Source organism: Amia ocellicauda, chromosome 14 (assembly GCF_036373705.1).
Source record: "Amia ocellicauda isolate fAmiCal2 chromosome 14, fAmiCal2.hap1, whole genome shotgun sequence".
In the NCBI taxonomy this organism is placed as follows: domain Eukaryota; kingdom Metazoa; phylum Chordata; class Actinopteri; order Amiiformes; family Amiidae; genus Amia; species Amia ocellicauda.
Window position 1 is genome coordinate 12,603,735 of NC_089863.1, and position 21,888 is coordinate 12,625,622.

The 21,888-nt window shown below is 40.3% G+C and overlaps 1 long non-coding RNA gene and 1 pseudogene across 1 annotated transcript; one reads left to right on the forward strand and one right to left on the reverse strand.

The window, feature by feature from the left end:
• The first annotated feature begins 451 nt into the window (after nt 1–451).
• Nucleotides 452–10,408, forward strand: LOC136767276 (scavenger receptor cysteine-rich type 1 protein M130-like; annotated as a pseudogene).
• A 3,496-nt stretch (nt 10,409–13,904) lies between these two features.
• On the reverse strand, nt 13,905–16,170 carry LOC136768735 (uncharacterized). Its single transcript, XR_010822020.1, has 3 exons — nt 15,862–16,170; nt 15,315–15,368; nt 13,905–14,486 (listed from the first exon to the last, which is right to left on the reverse strand). It is a non-coding gene; the product is annotated as an uncharacterized LOC136768735 (long non-coding RNA).
• Nucleotides 16,171–21,888: the final 5,718 nt, after the last annotated feature.

Below are 21,888 nucleotides of genomic sequence, written 5' to 3' on the forward strand. Positions count from 1 at the left end.
CTGTGATTGCCAACAAGGGTTTTGCCACCAAGTACTAAGTCGAAGGGGTCAAATACTTATTTCCCTCATTAACATGCACATCAATTTATTCAATATTCTTTTTTGAAATGCGTTTTTCTGGATTTTTTTGTTGTTATTCTGTCTCTCACTGTTCAAATACACCTACCATTAAAATTATACTCTGATCATTTCTTTGTCAGTGGGCTAACGTACAAAATCAGCAGGGGATCAAATACTTTTTTCCCAACCTGTACTTTATACTAGAAACTCACAATGCCCACATTATGGGTTTTGTCTATAGTCAACCCATTCGTTTTTTTCTTTTATCTTTTCCTCTAACAGTCTAATCATTTCAGAAATGCTTTGCAAAGTCAGGTCGATGTAAAGCAGCGAGACAATAACCACAACAACACTGTACAGACTTCCCAAGTCAGGGGACCAGACGTTTGACATGGGGGTCCATCACTATGCTCTCACTGGTACGCCTGAGTCAGCAGGAATTTGAGTGGGGGGAGGGGCTCTGACCAGCCGCACACACGCCATTAGGATGGCCTGACATTTTTATGACACCGACGTATGAATATTCAATTAAGCAAGGGACGAAAGCAAAGCAATCGATAAAATTGTGGATTCTATCAATAATACCCATATTGTGATGATGCGGCTTGATCTCTGCTCCAAACAATTGCTCTACTGTAGACGCCACAAGAAGGAAAAAGAATGAAAAATCTACAAAAATGTTGGCAAAACGAGACAGACACAGAGAAATCCCACCAGAAGCCTCGAGACCCTGATATATCGGCCCTGAATTCTGTCTGGACCCTAAAGACATAGATGTGAGCTCTTTACCTGTGCAGCACAGTGTCTGTCGCCCGTCTCACTGCTGTCTCCAGGGGTTTCTGTCCTGCTGCTGTGTGTATCTGCAGCACATTGAGAGGAGCAGCAACATTTGGGCGTAACATGGAAATAACAGCAGAAGTTGCCATGACAATGTCCTGCAGGGAGGCAATACGAAAGAACGAACATGGAAATGAGAACCTGAACCATTTGTTTTCAAACCCATACCAAAACAGGTGATTTGTTAGTTTTTATTTATTGCCAGTATATTTAGTAAGTGAGCCGGGGCCCAAAGCCATCCTTTAATAGAGTCCCAGCTCCTCATTTATGTCTTTTCCTCAAAAGCATGTGTGTGTGTGAGAGTGTGTGTAGGGCCAGCTCTGGCACTTTTGCTGCCCTAAGTGAGATTTGGGGATGGCGACCCCCCTCAAAAAAATATCTCGTTTATTGCTGTCAATAGTGATTTTGTGCTTCATATACTACTAGTACTACTACTAATAATAATAAATAAACAACAATACTAATACAGAATTATGTATTACTCTCACAAATTTGGCAAGCACACACAATTTTAATTTTTAAGTCTATATCTTTTTAAAAATAATGTAATGGAAATCACTTTTTGTAAGATTGTACTTAAATTGATTTTCAAATTATACCTATTATTCATATTTCATCATCAACTATATTTAAATAAGACCTTTCATTTTAAAAGCAGAGCACTTAACATTATTCCTACATAGACACAAACCTGGTTAATGAAATAGTCACTAAATACAGTCAATACATCAACACAGTTATAAACATGAACACACGATCATGAGTGCAGCACACGATTAGACATGTTCAAAAGTGCCGCACACGATTAAGGAAGTTATTGCCAATGAACACTCAGATAATTCTACTGTTTTGTCCCAATTTGATTTACCATTGAAATTTAAGAAAAAGATGGTACAGTGAGGGAAAAAATTATTTGATCCCCTGCTGATTTTGTACGTTTGCCCACTGACAAAGAAATGATCAGTCTATAATTTTAATGGTAGGTGTATTTTAACAGTGAGAGACAGATTAACAACAAAAAAATCCAGAAAAACACATTTCAAAAAAGTTATAAATTGATTTGCATGTTAATGAGTGAAATAAGTATTTGATCCCCTATCAATCAGCATGATTTCTGGCTCCCAGGTGTCTTTTATACAGGTAACGAGCTGAGATTAGGAGCACTCTCGCAAATGGAAGAAACACAAAATAACTGTCAGTCTCCCTCGGTCTGGGGCTCCATGCAAGATCTCACCTCGTGGAGTTTCAATGATCATGAGAACGGTGAGGAATCAGCCCAGAACTACACAGGAGGATATTGTTAATGATCTCAAGGCAGCTGGGACCATAGTCACCAAGAAAACAATTGGTAACACACTACGCCATGAAGGAATGAAATCCTGCAGAGCCCGCAAGGTCCCCCTGCTCAAGAAAGCACATGTACAGGCCTTTCAAAAGGGATGGTGACAAAACAAAATACATAGAATATGTTGAGCTGCAAAGAGATCTTAAGAAAGGGATCAGGAAAGCAAAGAGGGAAATAGAAAGAAACATAGCTCTTGGAGCTAAAACCAATGCAAAGAGCTTTTTTCAATATTACAACAGCAAGCGGTCAATAAAGGAGGAGGTGAAACAGATAAAGGGCAAAAATGGAGGTATTTGGAAAACGAACAAGATGTGGCAAATATTCTAAATGAGTATTTTTACAAAAGAAAAAACAGATGACATGCCACAGGTTGACAATCAGTCCAGTCAAACCCTAAGAGAGATCAGGATAAATGAGGAGGAGGTACTAAAGGGACTAGCAAAATTAAAAACAAACAAATCACCTGGGCCAGATGGGATATTTCCAACAGTACTTAAAGAAATGAGGGAAATTATTCAAAGGCCACTAACTCGATTATTCCAAATGACACTTAGAACAGGGGATGTGCCAACTGACTGGAAGACAGCAAATGTCAGACCAATCCACAAGAAAGGGGACAAAACTGAGCCAGGAAATTACAGACCAATCAGTCTCACCTGCATCACCTGTAAAATGTTGGAAAAAATGATTAGACAGAAAATAGAGGAACATCTCAATGAAAACCATATTCTTGAAGATAGTCAACATGGGTTTAGACGAAGCAGATCATGTCTTACTAATTTATTAAAAAATGTTGAACATGCAACTGCAGCTGTAGATCAGGTGAAAGCATATGATATGATATACTTAGATTTCCAAAAAGCTTTTGATAAGGTTCCACACCAAAGACTGATCCTCAAATTGGAAGCTGTAGGCATTCAGGGTAATTTAAGTAGATGGATTATGAACTGGTTGATGTTTAGGAAACAGAGGGTGTCAATTAGAGGAGTCACTTCTATCTGGAGTGAGGTTGTTAGTGGAGTTCCACAGGGATCAGTACTAGGGCCTTTGCTTTTTCTAATATATATTAATGATCTGGACTCTGGGATAGTTAGCAAACTTGTCAAATTTGCAGATTATACTAAAATAGGGGCTCAGCAGATACAATCTTGGCAGCACAGGCTATTCAGAGGGACTTAGATAATATTCAGTTGTGGGCCGACACCTGGCAAATGAAATTCAATGTGGACAAGTGCAAGGTAATACACGCAGGTAACAAAAATGTTCCTGACCAAGGAACCTCACTGACAGGAGGCCATTCAACTAATTGTGTGGCTCGTTAAGGTCATTTTGTGCACCTGAAATAATTTAACTTTGCCACAGCAAAGCACAGGTTTGAATACTTATATAATCATAAATATTTGATGTTTTATTTCATATGAATTATCTATTTACTTCTTTATTTTTACTTTGAATGTGTGGAGTAGATTTTGTTTGTAACACAAATGTATCCCTACTTCAAAGTGTCATGGATGACAAAATGTGAAAAGTGTGAGAGGGACTGAACTTTCTTGCAAGGCCTTGTATATTTATTGTTTTTTTTCAAGTGTTAATTGAAATTGATTTAATTTAAGGATATTAGAATTGTAATTAATATTGTGGAAATATGCGTTTTCCTTGTATTTTCATCAACAGAAATGTGGACTCTATTTCAACATTTCTCTTCAAAGTATTTAATTTGCTTTCAATCATCCATTCATCATATATATATATATATATATATATATATATATATATATATATATATATATATAGAGAGAGAGAGAGAGAGAGAGAGAGAGATGCTGATACTCATATCTGTATGTTTGTATGTTTCTGTACATGTATATGTGCAGATATGTGGCTATGTATGCATATATACATGTGTGTGTGTGTGTGTGTGTGTGTTTGTGTGTGTGTATACAATTGTTTGATATCTGTCACTTTGGCAATCATTTGATTTTGAGATTTATATTAAAGCTATAATTAGACTTCCAATAAATCTTATACTTATACTTATACTATCACTTCTTCATTCCTGTCCTGTGATATTAAGTGATTTAACACATATTTCCTCATTTCTCAATGCAGATGCGTTTCCATCATGGAAAAGAGGCTGTTGGTGATACTGTTACTTGCTGGTTAGTGAGAATGGCTTGAGCAAGTTCTTCATCAACCTTGTTTGTAAATTATGGGAAGATTTTACAGGCTTTCTACTGCAACATGCACTTTATCCAGTGAAAGCAAAGGGCCAGTAATGGAGATCACTTTTCCTACACTAAATATTTGTTCTACTCAAATTACAGTTTTACTTATTCAAAGCACTCAAGCAAAACTTATACAGGGATACAAGGATGTGCTTATTTTATAGTGAAAGTCAGTGCAAATTAGGTAAAGTAAACATTTTCAACACCGTGCAAACTTTGTTTTCAACATACAGTGCGTGTATTCACTGTAGCTTTGTATTTCAATAAACTATTTACTATATATTTAGGCTGCATACCTGACAGTACAGGACACATTTCTGCACTTTCCCTGCAGGAGCTCGTCCCTCACACTGCATTTTGACAGCCTCTCCAGGTGACACTTTTACTCCACGAATATATAGCATCGCAATAAATGCTGCTCTGCTGATAATGTCCATGAATCATTATTGTGCTGGATGTGCTGCGCTATTGCTCTCTGTACTGCAGTAGCATCGCGTATTGATCAGTGGAGTAAAAGCACTCGGTGCCATTTGGACCTGTGTTTCACTCACAGTGTTTTCAGAGCAGTGGCACAAACCCACGAGTGATTTGTCATTGCCAGTTTCACTGATGCCCTGAATCAGTCATGTTCATATACTATGTAATTATTGTTGTTAATAGTTGTATGAAATGCTTTCTGTGACACTTATAATAGGCAATTTTGTTACACATCATTGTTTTCATTTGCCAACATGCAATTCCTGATTGATTGGTACAGCTATTCTGGACAGACATTTGGTGTTTTATAACTATAACCTGCATTCTTTCAAATGTATAATTAATTAATAACACAGATATTCAAACACAATATGTAATTATTAATAGTTAACATTAATAGAAAACATGCTTTCTATGGCACTTATGCTTGGCTATTTGTTGCACTCTCTTCTACTTGTAATCTTGTCAATGTTGCATAGGAAAATGCTTTCTGTTCAACATGTATTTGTTGCAGTTCTCTCCTTTGCTTTATGTAATAATACATTGTGTGTTATTTTCATGTGCCAAACAATGCATTGAAAGGTATCTGTAGGCCTTCTTGAATTATTTCAAATAATACATCCGCAAGCAGCCTAAATATCCATGTGTAGAGTCAAATTGATTTTAGCAAAAAATTATCAGGCCCACATGAACAAATCCCGCCCACTACCTAATATGAGTTTGACACCCCTGTATTAGACCATTCTCTCTCAGATTTTTACCATAGAGTCTAACCCGTATGTAGGAAGTCGTGTTGAGAGCTTGCTGAGCTTGCTGTTGCCACCCCATGGTTGAGAAAATACATTGCACCTTCCTTTAGAAAAGTGTGATCATCTTTGTCAGTGAGTTATTCGATGTGAAATTGGAGGGACGGTGTGACCCAATGCCACCATAAATTATTATAACATTGTAGTTTAAATACTGCCAATAATAATATTAATATTTTTGAATTAAATGTAATATAATGTAATATATATATTAGCATGGGGAGATTGGGGTGGCAGCTGCCACCAACATTAACATTGTTCACTAACTGTCAACCATTTTGCTTGATATTAAAAATACAAATAGGCTACCTTCACAACATAATTATTTTAAATGTTATTTTACATAAAAAATGTAAATATGTAGTCTGAAAATGGAGACATCATAGTCGATTTGTTTACAAATCCTTTTTCAACGAGTACTTGAAAAAAAAAAGACATTTTTAAAAACGAGCGAGGGTTTGCAAATCTGCTTCCCCACTCGATGTTGTTGCGGACGCCACTGTTTGTGTAAGAACTGACTACCTGACATACAGTATAAAATGAAAACATTACCGTGGGCTCAGTACAATATACTATTTGACATTAATGTGAGTTAAGCTCTGTTTGCAACATGTTTATTTCTGATATCAAAAGTGATTTGGAACAAGGGTTGACATTTTTGCATTCTATATTAACAAGTAGGTCTTGTTTGGGATATGAAATTAGCCGCCCAATATTGATAGCGTCCCATCTGATTGGAATGATGACGAATACGATCCCGCTCGGAAACTACGCGCAAACCACACACCCCAAACCCACGCCCCGCCCCTCCTTGAAATCTATGTCGCCCCCCAGCCCATGGCCAGGACCTTTGTTGACTGACAGACTTCAGACACATGATGTCGTGCTGCTGATTATGACTGAGCCTGGGGCAAACATTTGTAAACACTAAACCTATGTTATTGTAAAAAATGGGATCAGGAAAAAAAGATGAGTGGGGGACCCAAATCAAATCCTGCTTATGGCCCCCAAAAGGCTAGTGGGCGAAGAAAAGACATGAACGCTTTAGAAAAGTTTCTAATGCATGTTTTAATGTAAACAATTAGTAATGTTTACCATTAATGTACTAATTGCACTGAATTTTATATTTTTATGTTGTGTTGGTTATGCATGTAATATTGTGTAATGAGGCTTGTGTGGATGTTTCCTCATTTAGAAATATGACATTATCCTCTTAAAAAAATAATAATGAGTTCACGTGTATCATATAGATCAGCTTCTAAGGGGAATAATGTATTGAGTGTAATCAGAGCACTAACAAATGTAACCAGTTCTTATATGCCTGACCACAATTACTCTATTGGAATGATTATATTGATAATTGCAGCTCTGTCCACTGACAGAATGTTAACAGAAATTAATACAAACAAATATGGAACACATGGTACACATAATCAAAGAAACCTTGACACAAAATGAGTTAATAAATGGATGTATTTGTTAGAAAGAATAAAAAGTGTAATGTGACATTTCTTTCCATTAGGAGACACAGTGCGGCTCTCTGGGGGGGTTTGCAGAGGGCTATTGGAGGTGAATCGTCAAATCGTCAAAGGGGTCAAATACTTATTTCCCTCATTAACATGCAAATCAATTTATAACTTTTTTGAAATGCGTTTTTCTGGATTTTTTTGTTGTTATTCTGTCTCTCACTGTTAAAATACACCTACTATTAAAATTATAGACTGATCATTTCTTTGTCAGTGGGCAAACGTACAAAATCAGAAGGGGATCAAATACTTTTTTCCCCTCACTGTAGATGAACAGACTCATGTGAGAATTGACACTTGTGGTTTGGCCTTTGCTCTGTGTTGTTCAGGAGCGGTGGGGTCCGTCAGGCTGCTGGGCGGAGAGAGCCGCTGTGAGGGCCGGGTGGAGGTGTTCTACAGCGGCTCCTGGGGGCGGCTGCAGGGCCAGTCTGGGGTCGGCGCTGTGGCCTCGGTGCTCTGCAGACAGCTGGACTGTGGCGCCGCCGTACAGACCACCAGCTCCTCTCGCTACGGGCCGGGCCGCTCTGAGGTGTGTCTCACGGGGCTCCGCTGCTCCGGGAACGAGACTCACCTGCAGAACTGCAGCCGCCCCCAGACAGAGACCTGCGGCTCTGGGAGTGACGTGGGAGTGCTGTGTGAGAGTGAGTCTGTCTGTCTTCAGAAGAGTATCATGGCCTGTATCAGGAACACAGTAACTTTTAACCACGTGAACTTTTGAGCAAGCATAGTCAACATTCGTTGAACCAACAGTATTGAACAGCTATATGAAGTTAAATAGAGAAGAAAAGTCAATCACTAATCTTTTTTATTAAAATAGATCATAATTCTGCCATATGAAGAAAGTTTGTTCTGATAATGCTCCTCTGTTACTTAATAACTCTTGTTAACTCTGGCCTAGTGGTATATTTGATTAAATAGAGCCATTAGCCTGGCTATGCTTGTGTGGTGTTATCCTCCAGTTATGTTAAAACAAACTCCTTATAGATGTGTTCTAGGAATATGAGAATAGGTGCAGATGGCTGATGTAGTTTGCTGTGTTTCCTGTCCTGCAGAGCACATGGCTCTCCAGCTGGCGGGGGAGAGGGCCCCTGTACTGGCAGGCTGGAGTTGTATCACAGAGGCTCCTGGGGGACGGTGTGCGAAGACTCCTGGGACCTGACTGACGCTCAGGTGGTGTGCTGGCAGCTCCAGTGTGGGATGGCGCTCACCGCCACAGTGCCAGACTCCTTCGGCCAGGGAGAGGGGCCCATCTGGCTGGACGAGGTGCGCTGGGAGGGGAACGAGTCGTCTCTGTAGGACTGTCCTGCCAGACCCTGGGCACGACTGCAGGCACAAAGAGGACGTGGCCATCATGTGCTCGGGTACGAGGGCTACTCTTACAAAATGAAAATAAGTTCAAGCAGCTCAGGCTAGTGAGTGAGCAGTTTGAATGTGCTGGACGAGTGGAGGTCTCTATAACGGCACCCAGGGCAGCATCTGCTCCAACCGCATGGGGGGCCACGCTGCCACACTCATATGTCAGCAGCTCAGCTGTGGAGATAGTGTTTCCTTAGATAACGCTGACAATGTCCCGGGTCTGAAATGGCTGAATAACATTGAATGTACAAGGCATCACACATCTCTGTGGCAGTGTCCCTCCTCACCGTGGGGAGACGACAGCAACTGTAACGACAGAGATGTAGCTGAAATCATTTGCATAGGTTCAGTGTTTTTAATATTTTATTGCTGTTGTGCTTCTTATGTAACTAAACATGTATTTACTAACTAACTAATAGGAAGAGCCAGACAGAGAGACAAGTAAACCACTAATTTAGTATCACATAAAATTAAACACTCAACATTCTTCTTCTTGTAGGAATACATTGCAATAAATTGGGTCAAATTTTGAACACATTTGTGTTCATGGGGCAGCACTCTGTGTAATGCATAGCTTAGAGCAATCATCAGAGTAATACCATAGGTACATACTTAAAAGGATGCTTTTCCTTGATTTTCTACAATTTGCTGTAATAACATTGTAATAACACCTCTTCTAAATAGGCAAAAAAGTTAAACCCACTGCCTTGTTCAGAAGACCCCAATCAGGACCACTGCCCAGGTACGTGTATTCAGTTTTGCATTAGCCTTCTTTATCCGTACTCTGTATGTTGAAAGAAAATGATGTTATTATTCTGTCTCTCTGTCCCTGATCCCCCTGCAGAGACAGACAGGCTGCAGCTCTCCAGGGGCCCCAGTAACTGCTCTGGTCGGGTGGAGGTGCTGTTCAGGGGCACCTGGGGGTCGGTGTGCACTGACTCCTGGGACCTGAGGGACACCCAGGTGGTGTGCAGACAGCTGGGCTGTGGGGAGGCAGAGAGCGCTGTAGGAGAGGTGCCATGGGGGGAGGGGAACAGCACTGTGCGGCTGGACGAGGTGAACTGCAGGGGCAGCGAGCTCCACCTGTGGGACTGTGAGCACCCGGCGCCAGGGCTGAGCCGCTGCCAGAGCCAGAGACGAGCAGCAGTGTGCTGTGCTGGTAAGTCCAGAGACAAACTGTCCGAGTGGCTATAGATTTACTCTGTGTCTCTTCACTATGAGCACAGCCTTGGATCTCTTCCATTCTGTGCTCAACCCGATCCAGTCTGTATGCTAGAAGTGGAAGAGGTCCAAACTCCCAGCTGCCCTCGAACTCTACCGCTCTCTACTGTCTACAATCTCCTCTTCACTCACCTCAGCCAAGAAGTTTTACTTTCAATCACTCTTTGAATCAACTGTCAACAACCCCTGCAAACTCTACTCCACCTTCTCCTGCCTCTTCGCCCCCCACCTCTCCTCAGAACTACCGCCATGTCTCCCTACTCCCCTTCCTCTCAAAGACCCTTCAGCGGGCGGTCCACTGTCAGATCACTCACTCCAGGATCCTCTGCACTCCGGCTTCCGCACAGCTCACTCCGCTGAGACGGCTCTCCTGGCAGTCACTGACTCCCTCAGCTGTGCTCAGGCGGCCTCCCACTCCTCAGTCCTCATTCTCCTCGATCTCTCTGCAGCATGTCGATCAATCCATCCTCCTCTCCTGCCTCGTTGACCTTGGAATCTCTGAGACTGCTCTCACCTGGTTCTCCTCCTACCTCAGTGACCGGACCTATCAAGTGACATGGCGAGGTTCCTCATCCACCCCCCATACCTCTTCTCACAGGCGTTCCCCAACGCTCTGTCCTGGGCCCACTCCTGTTCTCTCACTACACTCACTCCCTGGGCCCCCTCATCGCATCTCATGGTTTCTCCTACCATTTCTACACAGATGATGCCCAGATCTTCCTGTCTTCTCCCTCCTCTGACACTTTCATCCCCTCTCACATCTCTTCCTGTTTGTCTGCTATCTCCGCCTGGATGCACTTGCACCACCTCAAACTCAACCTCTCCAAATCGGATCTCCTCTTTTTCCCCCCATTTTCCTCACCTTCTGCTAATCACTCCATCTCAATCCCCTTGGAATCTATAACACTCTCTCCCTGTTCTTCCGCTAAAAACCTAGTAGTCACATCACAGCACTTTACCATGCTGACATGCACCTGCCAATACTTCCTGAGCAACGTACACCGAATCCGTCCCTTCCTCACAGACTACTCTACTCAGCTGCTTGTCCAGTCCCTGGTCCTCTACCGCCTGGACTACTGCAACTCCCTCTTGGCTGGCTTACCTGCAACTACTACCCGCCGCTCCAGCTCATCCAGAACTCTGCGGCTCATCTGGTATTCTCTCTGCCCAGATTTGCACATGTTACTCCACTGCTCTGCTCCCTCCACTGGCTCCACATTGACCCTCACCTACCATTGTCTGGAGCAGACTGCACCGAGCTACCTGCAGACCCTCATCTCTCCATACATCCCCTCCAGACTGCTGCGGTCTTCCTGCGCAAGAAGACTAACTCTACCTCCTTTCCACTCCCCTTCCTCCAGAGCCGCACCTTTTCATCCCTGACCCCTAAGTGGTGGAACGACCTTCCCATTGAAGTCAAGACAGCTGAGTCCCTGACCTCCTTCCAGCAATTACTCAAGATGCATCTTTTCAGACAGTACTTGTAATTTAGTTGAATATTCTCCTGTAAAATTGCACTTATACAATGTTTTGTCATACTTCTTGCTTTGCATTACTAGTACTCTTTTGTTTATTTGAATTCCCCCATGCCCCCTTTCCCTTAGCTCTTAACTTTGACTTCACATCTTGTCTACGCTTATTAGCTTTTACAATCTATGAAGTTGGACTTATATTGTTGACTGTATATTTCCTATATACTTGTGTAAATTGGAATTTGCATTATGCTTTGAACTGTACTGTATTGTTGCACTTTGTATTGCTCTTTTATTGGGTAAGATGCCCTTGATAAGGGCATCTGCTAAGAAATAAATAATATAAATTAATAATGTGAGCTGCTGGCCAGAAGCCAATCCACGTCCCTTGCAATCCCATTCCAGACAGCTCCCCAACTGGCACGTCTGTGGTGATGACTTCCCTTCTGTGAGCCAAAGTGGGGATCAAAGGCATAAATTGCTGTAGTCCTGCCACCAGACCAGTGCCCACGCTAGAGTCACGGTCAGTCGGCAGTGTCTGTGTCTTGCTCGGTGCAGCTTATAGACATTTACCCAGCTTTGTAGAGGACACATTCGCATGAGTTTGAGGGGAAGGCATCAGCCCCAACAGTATTTGAAATTGGACCAGTTGTAAAGTCAAGCTCTGCTTGAACAGTCTGAGGCAGGTCTCCAACAACTGGATCCTGTCTTCTGACAGATAGGCAAGCATCTAGCGGCTGTGCTCCTTCAGGGATGATCCACCTGTGGCCCCCCTTGTTCTCCTTAGAGACATTGTTGATGTGGTGGTAGGTGCTGAACACCTTCTTCAAGGTGTAAGGATAATGGAGTTACATTTGTTCATTGACCATTGTACTACTGAGTTGAGTGAATCCCTTTTGTCAAGGGTTATATGTATAACAATAGAAGTAGCTGGTTGTGAATTTAAATGATCAAGAAACTACTCTGAGTGACCATTTAATGGAAATGAGCTCCATAAGAATAATGCATTCAACCCATTCAACCCAGTAAGTCTACAATAATACAATTCTGGGTTGCAGATCCAACCATCTGAAATGAAGAAACGGTTCCCCAAAGGGTTATGGGGTATTGCCTTTCCACACTGAAACACTTGAAAAGCCCTATTTTAAAGCTGCCATGTGCAGTTAGTCACTTGGCGTGCCCTTTGCTATAGCCTAAGTATACTGCATACAGGAGAAATGCCCTCTTCGCCAAGCCGTATAACCCCACTAAAGTGTCCTTGGTAAGTTGTGGGAACTATTTCTTCATTTCAGATAACAAAGATAACCCAATGTTATCTTTACATTTCAATCACTAAAGGGTAGACATAAAGAGAAGAGAAAAACTGCAATAATACTGCGATTTGGAAATGTTCTGCAAACAGGTGAGTGGCTGTAAGATCTGCGTCGTGAAGTAAAATATGATGTTTCATAGATTTATATTTTGCATAAAATGAATACTGGCATTAACAACCATACTTTTTGCATTTCTGTTGTGTTTATGTTCTTCTAATGTACATTTTTCAACATTCATTTTAAACTATCATTAACATGTACAAAACAGGTTCACACATGAATTACATGAAATATGATCAGGTATCTTTGTTGTTAGACCACAGAAAAAAGTCTTTCATGTTTCTCCAATGCAGTTAAGCCCTAACAATTCAGGTAGAGAGATGGATAAAACAAATAATAATTATATATAATATGTGCTAAAATTAGGCTATATACCTGTCTAAAAGACAGTAAAACCCTGTGATAATGCCCCCATGATAACACAATTTCAGATATAACACGTCTGACGATTGGCTCCCATCCTCAAAAAGGGTCTCGCTAAACCTTGCATTAACTTCACAATGACACAACCCTGCACTTTACAGGATTTAATTATTTAGACTTATCGGGTTTTACTGTAATATAATATTTTCCATTTGTACAGCATGGCATAATCTTGCATTTGAATGTGATTAAAAACTACATGAGGAATAATTTCAAATTTATGCTAGATTTTAGAAATAACATTATGTTGAGTGGTATGTAGTGTAATATTAGCACAGATATTTATTGATTTGGATCCTGGGTTTGGCTCCTAGGGGTTCACATAAAACAGACCAGAAATTGTGTTGCTCTGTGCATGTAATTCTAGTGAGAGCAGGTTCAGCCTAAAATATCTTATAATGTCAATGTATTTTTTAAGATGGTTATAATAGATACTTAGAATCATAGGTGCCAACTATGTGGGTGCTCAAGGGCTTCAGCCCCTTCCGAACATTAAAAAGGGGGGCTCAGCCCTCGCTGGAATTTTGTTGAGTTACTCATCGGCAACATTGGCAACCCCCCCCTTACCGGATAAAACACCGTCAGCCCCCCTCTGCGCCCTATGCTTACAGTGTTATCATTCTAGGTATATCCATTGCTATCTGTTTGTATAGCATGTACTTGGCTACCTGTAATTTCTGCATGCAGCTTTGACTTTTGCAGGTGGTTTTTGCTTAGGTAAATACACAAAGAAGAAGAGTTTGAATAATAACTCAAGCAATTATTAATAGAAAGACAAACATGTACATTTCAGAAGCGTTTAATGATGTATAAATATGACAAAAAACAATTCTGATTTCAAGGTTTACAACACCTTGGGTGGCCCTGGATAATGGTTACACCCATCGTCATCAACCCAAACGTTTGCTCCATATTTTTGTAATTGAATGCTGCAGTCTTTCGTTACAATGAAAGACCTGTCAGACGGAACGTGGAAGTTGACACAGATTGTTTGTATACACCCTTCTTGTAGGCATTCATCCTCTATGAAGACAGAGGCAAATAATTCTTTTTCATCTGAGAAGTTGCAGACACGATTAACTGGGATCCGTACATACCGGATCCGTGAGTCTGGTTTAAAGACCATTTTGGTTTCATTTGTAAACTTGGCAGATGCCTCAGCTTCTTTGTTTTTGACTGAGCCCCCAATCTCACCCCCCACAGTAATCACCATATCTTCAAGCTTCATCTTTGATACTTCATAAAATATACGGATGGGCTTCCCAGTTGCATTGGCCACATGGGTATTTGAAGTTCCATTCCCCATTTTATTCCTCAGATCAGTACGGCCCAAAAGTGTAAAATGGGAGTGTCTGGGAGAGTTATCTAGAATTGAAAGAAAAATCAGATTTGAAACACTTTTAGATTTTTTAACATTTTAATTTATTTTCCTTATTTTTTAATCAAGTACAGTTTTAATTTAAAGATTAAGTACTATTTGTTACAATCTACACCAAAAAAGTGGTCACTGTAAAAAAACAAGTTACAAATACAAAAAGAGTCCATGCATCTAAACATGTGCTGTCAAACTCATAAGTAGACCAAGATTAAAATAAACTTTTGCGGATAACCTTGCCAGCATGAAGATAATGGCTGCCATGAAACCACCCACACATTTAAAACTACAATCCTGTCCCCAGTGGTGGTTTATTTAACCACTATTAAGTTTGGTTCTGAAGTTGGTAAATGTTTTTTATTTACAGCCGTGTAGATTCTTGTGGGGACTTTTTGCAACTTCCACGATCTGTTTAAGTTTAAATTATAATGTGATTGATTTACTACGTCATTTCAGGAGTCACATGGGCAAAGCTGGTCTCCGCCTTTTTGCAGTTGCTACATGCAGACATTTTTATGTACTCTGGTCCTTAGTACTCTTACTCTGTTACAGGGGGGGAAATATGTGTTTTAAGAATGTTTCAAACTACATATTTAAAGCTGCATGGTATTTCTGAGTAAATTACTTAAGCCACTGTTACACCCTCAAAAGTTCAAAACTCTCAGAGCTGTATGTAGAGGGAGTGCAGTTCCTCTTTGTAACTGGTTGATCAGAACGGGTGCCCCTCTCCATGCAATGATTTTATCAAATAAGGATAAGACTTACACCAATAAAGGCTCAAAACAAATAAATGCAGTTGCAGTCAAAAATGTACATACCTCTGTCTCAATTCAATCTTCAGTATTCTCTTGACTCAATTACTATTCAATGAACTGAAAACATAATTGAAAAATATAGTTTAATGCAGAATATATAATTATGTAAATTAATCAACATCTAACATGGTTTCAAATTAAAGGTATCTACTTTTATTTAACAGTGTTTGAATATTTATAAATGTATTAATACTTTTCATTGACAGAACACAGGTCATTGCAGTTGTAAACAGTTGTAGTTAAAAATATTCATGTTTTTCATTTTAAACATTTTTTTATGCAAGATTGGTGTTTTATAGTTGCACAACCATTTTGTCTACCTACATGTTGAGTATTTTTGTTGTTTATACACTGTATAATTAATATAAAATTGAGACCCAGGTGTGCAATGCAAATCAAAATATAAAAAAAAGTAATTGGATGCAGTGAATTGTGCTCAGCTACAAATAATAATTACCAAAATGTAACAGCTAGGCAGATAATATATTAGGTTCTTTGATATTCAGGATAATGTTGTAGTATATAGAAGATTGGATAAATAAACACTTACCTTCCTGGAGAAATATTGGAGAATTATAATAAGTGTCTGGTAATAACTTCACAGCTTTTAGGTTTTACCTGAAGTAAAATACCCCTGTAAAATCCCCACTTTTATAACTCTGTAGGGTCCGCCCTTTTCAACGAAGCACGTGGGTGGGACGAACCTTCTGCAGCAGATTATTCTTACACTCTCTCTTATAGGCACAAAAAGGTAACTCTTAAAAAGGATACTCTTGAAAAGGGCAGACCTGTAGCTTTCAATTTATACCAAATATGGGCATTTCTGTATAAGCAGCGAGTTGAATCATTTATAAGTGTCTGGGGAAAAATAAAATGTTTAAATTTGTGTTAAGTAACGGAAAACAAAAGGGAAAAAGCAGGACATATTTTATTAAAGAATACTTACCTTATTAAAAAGGAAAAGCACAGTTACTTCATATCACATAGTGCACATATACATTACAATCACTTTTAACTTAAAATAAAGGAAAGCTAAAGTGGAGAAGAATCTGAATATAATTCAATCTACAGCAGGTAATGTGTAATCTGTATTCACATAATACGAAAGACAGACACAAATAGAGGCAGACAAGAAATACATAGTTAACCATCACAATTACAACAGTACATAGTATAACTGACTCCATAGTTTTCTACCATCGATTTTCTAAATACTCTTAAGATATTAAATATTTAAACAGCACGCAAACATAAAATAAACAGGTACTTCCTGTTCTATGAGTGACTAACCTTCCTCACTCTTTCCTTTAATATTTGCTGACAGGTGAAGGACTCAGCCCCAGTATAGCAAGTGTATTCCTCTGGAAGATTGAAACAATAATACTCAATATTAACGTATAACATGGCAGCATTCTAGTATTTCCCATGCCTTGCTGTAATACACATTACTTTGTTTCCATAGTAAATCACTACATTTCACATTTAGATATTTGGTTAGGAATAATGTTTTACTTTCTGCAGAGTGGGTGTTGTCTGCAGAGTGGGTGTAGTCTGCAGAGTGGGTGTAGTCTGCAGAGTGGGTGTTGTCTGCTGGGTGGGTGTTGTCTGCTGGGTGGGTGTTGTCTGCTGGGTGGGTGGTGTCTGCAGAGTGGGTGTTGTCTGCTGGGTGGGTGGTGTCTAATTGGTGCATGAGTTCTGGTGAGGCAGAGTTGTCCATGTTCTTTCCTGCAGCCTCTTGTGCCCTTAAACATGAAACTGAGCAACAAACATTAGAAACAAGATGAACATTATTTCTAGCTCCAAATTAACAATGCAAATCTTACAGCATAGCTTGGGTTCCTGAACCATACCTTAGATCTTTAAACACCCTACTATATATAATAGGTGCTTGAAATGTATTTTATGTAATTTGTAAAAAGTTATTGATTATGAAATTCCAGTATGTGTCACATATGTATAGGTTGTAAAACTATTGTAGGGTTATGGAAGAAAAAATATCTTGAGATATTTGATACATACATTTAAATTTAAATTCCATTTTGAAAGTAAAACACAGAAATAGTCTTACTTTTAAGAAGCCTTACATTAAGTGACTTTATAGTCTGGACCATTTCAGTTTAAAAAACTTTCCAGCAACCTTTTTCCCCAAAACGTCTAGGGCCTGAAGTTTATCAAGCTCAAACATATAAATGCTATCAGTCACAGCACTATACAATTGGCATGTATACAATTGTGTTAAAACTATTCTATTTAGTCAAATACATCTTAAAAATTCATAAATAGGGTAAATACTGTAACAAGGATTGGTTTCTGAGATATTACAATATAATAAAACACCATAGCAGTAAAACATCCTAACATGAACCTTATCATTTAAACATGATGCTTATGCAGAGGGTTTTGCATTAGCTCTCCTCCACTTCATGGCAGGTGAGCAAGTAAAACATTAGCACTATGAGGTCATTGTTATTACTGCACATACTAACCATTAGAGATACCGAATCTAAAATGTGGGCGTTGTTGGAGGCCAATTTTGGAGGCCATCCATTCGTCTTTTGAAATATATTTAATTTCCTTGGCCAACTTCAGCTTGGTCTTATAAGGCTGCTGGGCCTGGCAGTGTGGGCATGTCTTGCATTCACAGTTTATTTTTTTTTTTTAACTGGTGCACATTTTCTTTGTGCTTCCTGGCATTTCTAAACAGGTAAAATGATAATACAGAACTCAGTGTTATAATATGCATATTTTTTTAAGTTTTTTTACGTTAACATGCTCCACCTTTTCCCTATTGCACACTAAATTTTGAATTTAATTTGTTGGTACTTTCATTCTTTTAAGAAAAGTTTTCAGAAATAGCAAATCGTATCTGTTTGGAGCTAATTGCTCCCTTCCCGCCCCATTCCATGAGATCCGCACTTTCGTCTGCACCCCCAAACCCCCCACTCCCATCCACCCTCCCCATCGGTCCCCTCACTGTGCACTGCCCCATAACCTACACACTCCAAATTACACAAAGAACCAACAATTATATGTCTATGTATTTATTATTATTATTTTGTATTTAAAAATGTTGCGAGTATCGATATAATGTATTGCTTATCGTGCGTGTGGTCTGAAGCATGTACATTGAAATGGGATGCAGTGAAAAATATGGGTGACTTTCAAAGAAGATCATGTTTAATGGAGAATTTTGAAAAGAGTCGTCATGAAGCATTGTGGTTGAAAGTCATAATAGCCTGATCTGCACATTTACTTCATGTTTATTGATGTGCACTGTCCCATTTCTAAATTAATAAATTTTAATTGTCAGCTATTCTGTAAGATAAGATGCTTTCAAACTGAAGCACACTAAATATAACAATAATATAACATTCATATCTAAAACATTATTATTAACAGTTAACACATGTTTCTTTACATCTAATTAATAACTACTTCAGTGATCTGCTAATATATTATTTCAAAAATTACGGTTACTCAATATTCCAACAGATTCATAGCGACTGGGGACTCCTACCGCACCATAGCCTAACAGCTACCATGTTGGCCACAGCATGGTAGCCGCCATTGTTGCGAAGGTGAGCAGGGCCATTTGGGACTCCTTGGTGGAGGAATACATGCCTCTCCCTACCATGGAGGACTGGAGGGCCATTGCTGCTGACTTTTACAGAGCGGTGGAACTTGCCAAATTGTGTTGGGTCGATCGACAGTAAGCATGTGGTGATCCAGGCTCCTGACAGGTCTGGGTCACTTTTCTACAACTACAAGGGGACTTTCTCCATAGTCTCTTGGCAGTTGTGGATGCCAAGTACCGCATATGGGTGGTGGATGACATTAGCAGCAATGGAGGGACTCTTGCAAATTCCCAATTCGGCCAGGCCCTGCGAGATGGCACCCTCGACCTCCCAGAAGACGCTCCGCTGCCAGGATCAGAGCACCTGGGACTGTGACCGGTCCCGTCACGTCCATCCTGTAGGCAAATATAAGTGGCAAGGCCCAAGCTACAGCCGCACAAATGTCTGCCAAGGGGGCGCCTTGAAAAAGGGTCCACGATGTGGCAATGCCTCAAATCGAGTGGGCCACCAGGTGTTCAGGCACCGGGGTCCCGGTGGACTCGTAGGCCATGGTAATGGTGTCCACAATCCAATGCGAGAGGCGCCGCTTTGAAACAGTTGGTCTGTGCGCCGAATGTCCTTAGTGCGTTCCAAATAGCACCTGAGGGCCTGCACAGGGCAGAGCAGGTGAAGCCTGTAATGTAGTTACATTAGCAAGTCTGTTAAGTGTTTCTCCAAGCAGCTGCTGGGTGTGCTGTGGGCTATATGCTTGGGTTCCAGGTTTTGGTAAGCGGCTCAGTGATGTATGGAAATGGGATGCAGGTTTTGATGTAAATACGTTTTATTCCATGTGAAGCTACAATACAATAAGTTCCGTTAAAAAGCAAGTTGTTGTCTGTCAGACTCTTTTTGTTTACTGACAGGGATATCACATTTGGTGATGAGGATCAACAAAATGAATGAAAGAAGGACAGCATGACTTGTGAGTTATCTGAATCTAAAATGGCTGTCAGGACTTCCGCCTTTTCTAGCGTTTGATATACATAATGAACCCAGCTCTGTTGGTTCGAGATGGAAAAAATGGCTTAACAGATTCCAGAACTTTCTAAATTCAGTAGACAATGGAGATGCTAAACAAAAACTAGCTATTTTACTATATTATGCAGGACCCGATGTTTACAATATTTTCGACACAATACCTGCCACAGGGGAGGCTGATGATTATGACACTGCTGTGACTAAACTAAGCGATTACTTTACTCTACTTACTTTTACTGACAAGCATGACAAAACAAAGACAAACCCCTCGATAATTATCATACAAGGCTCAGGCAGCTTGCATCCACATGCTATTTTGCAGATTTAGACAGAGAGATCATGTCGCAAAAAATCCTGAGTTGCAGTTCCACATGTTTACAGAGAACGGCGCTTAGAGACAGAAACATGACGCTAACACAGTTGTTGGATGCAAGCAGAGCTCAAGAAACCTCTGAACTTCAGGCAGCGGGAATAGAAACTTCACAATGTGAGCTACCTGTTCATGCCATTCAACAAAATAAACAATACAACAGCACAACATACAACACCAAAATGAACAATAATAAATGTTGCAACTGTGGGGTCATTTTTCCACACAGTGGGAGGCAAGCCTCATGTCCTGCAAGAGGGAAGACAGAATGTGGAAAAATGAATAATTTTGAAAAATGCTGTCAGTCCATGCGTGAGAGGCCACCACAAAAAGACTCTGCAAGATATCCTTCACACAAAAGTACATCAAACTACAAAGTGCACAAAGTACAAACACACAGTGACACGACCAGCAACAAAGATGACACATCTTCCACCTCGGATGAAGATTATGTGTATGTATTACGTACACTGATGGACCCACTACAACCTTTCAGTACAGTTACCATCAAAGACACAGTAATCAACATCATTGTCGACTGTAAACATAATAGATGAAGTTGCTTACCAAATAATGCAGCCTAAATTACAGCTTCAATTTGCCACTGCAAACATTTGTTCATATGGCTCAAACACAGCTCTGCCACTCAGAAGGAAATTCAACGCTACTTTCAGCTCCAAAACCAAGATTGTCCCAGCAACATTTTATGTGATCAAAGGAAACTGTGGATCTCTACTAAGCTGCCAGACAGCAACAGATCTTGGACTTTTGAAAATTATCAACTCATTATCAACTACTGACAAAGCAACAAACTCCGAGTCAGTGAATTACATTGTTACAGCACACCCTGATCTGTTTAATGGAATTGGAAAACTTAAGGATTTCCAAGTTAAATTACACATCAAGCCGGATATACAACCATTCGTCCAACCACATAGATGAATCCCTTTACATGTAAGAAAAAAAGTTGAAGAGGAGCTTGAACAGCTTGAAAAACAGGGAATCATTGAAAAAGTCACCAGCCCAACACCATGGGTATCCACCATTGTAGTCATTCCCAAACCCAAACACCCTGGCAAGGTGCGTATTTGTGTCGACATGCATTTGCCCAATACTGCTCTACTTCGAGAAAGGCACATCATGCCCATCATGGATGACTTAATTCAAAACCTAAACAGAGCTGTGGTGTTTTCTAAACTGGATTTGAAAGCTGGCTGCCACCAGTTAGAACCAGACTCACGTTACATAACTACTTCCACCACACACACTGGCCTCTGGCGTTATAATCGTCTAAACTTTGGCATCTCATCAGCAGCAGAGGTGTTCCAAAACACAAGTGCTACACGGCATCCTAAACTTACATAAGCGATGACATCCTGGTGTATGGCATGATCCAAGCAGAACACGACAGGAGTCTCAAAGCCTTCTCCTGGAGACTTCAGGAAAAAATAACTCACCCTGCATAAAGAAAAATGTGAGTACAACAAACCACAACTTGAATTTTACGGCTATGTATATAAGAGACACGGCATTTCTGCAGATCCCCAAAAAATTGCAGCAATAAAAAACATGCCAGCCCCATGCAATGCCACTGAAGTGCGCAGCTTACTAGGCA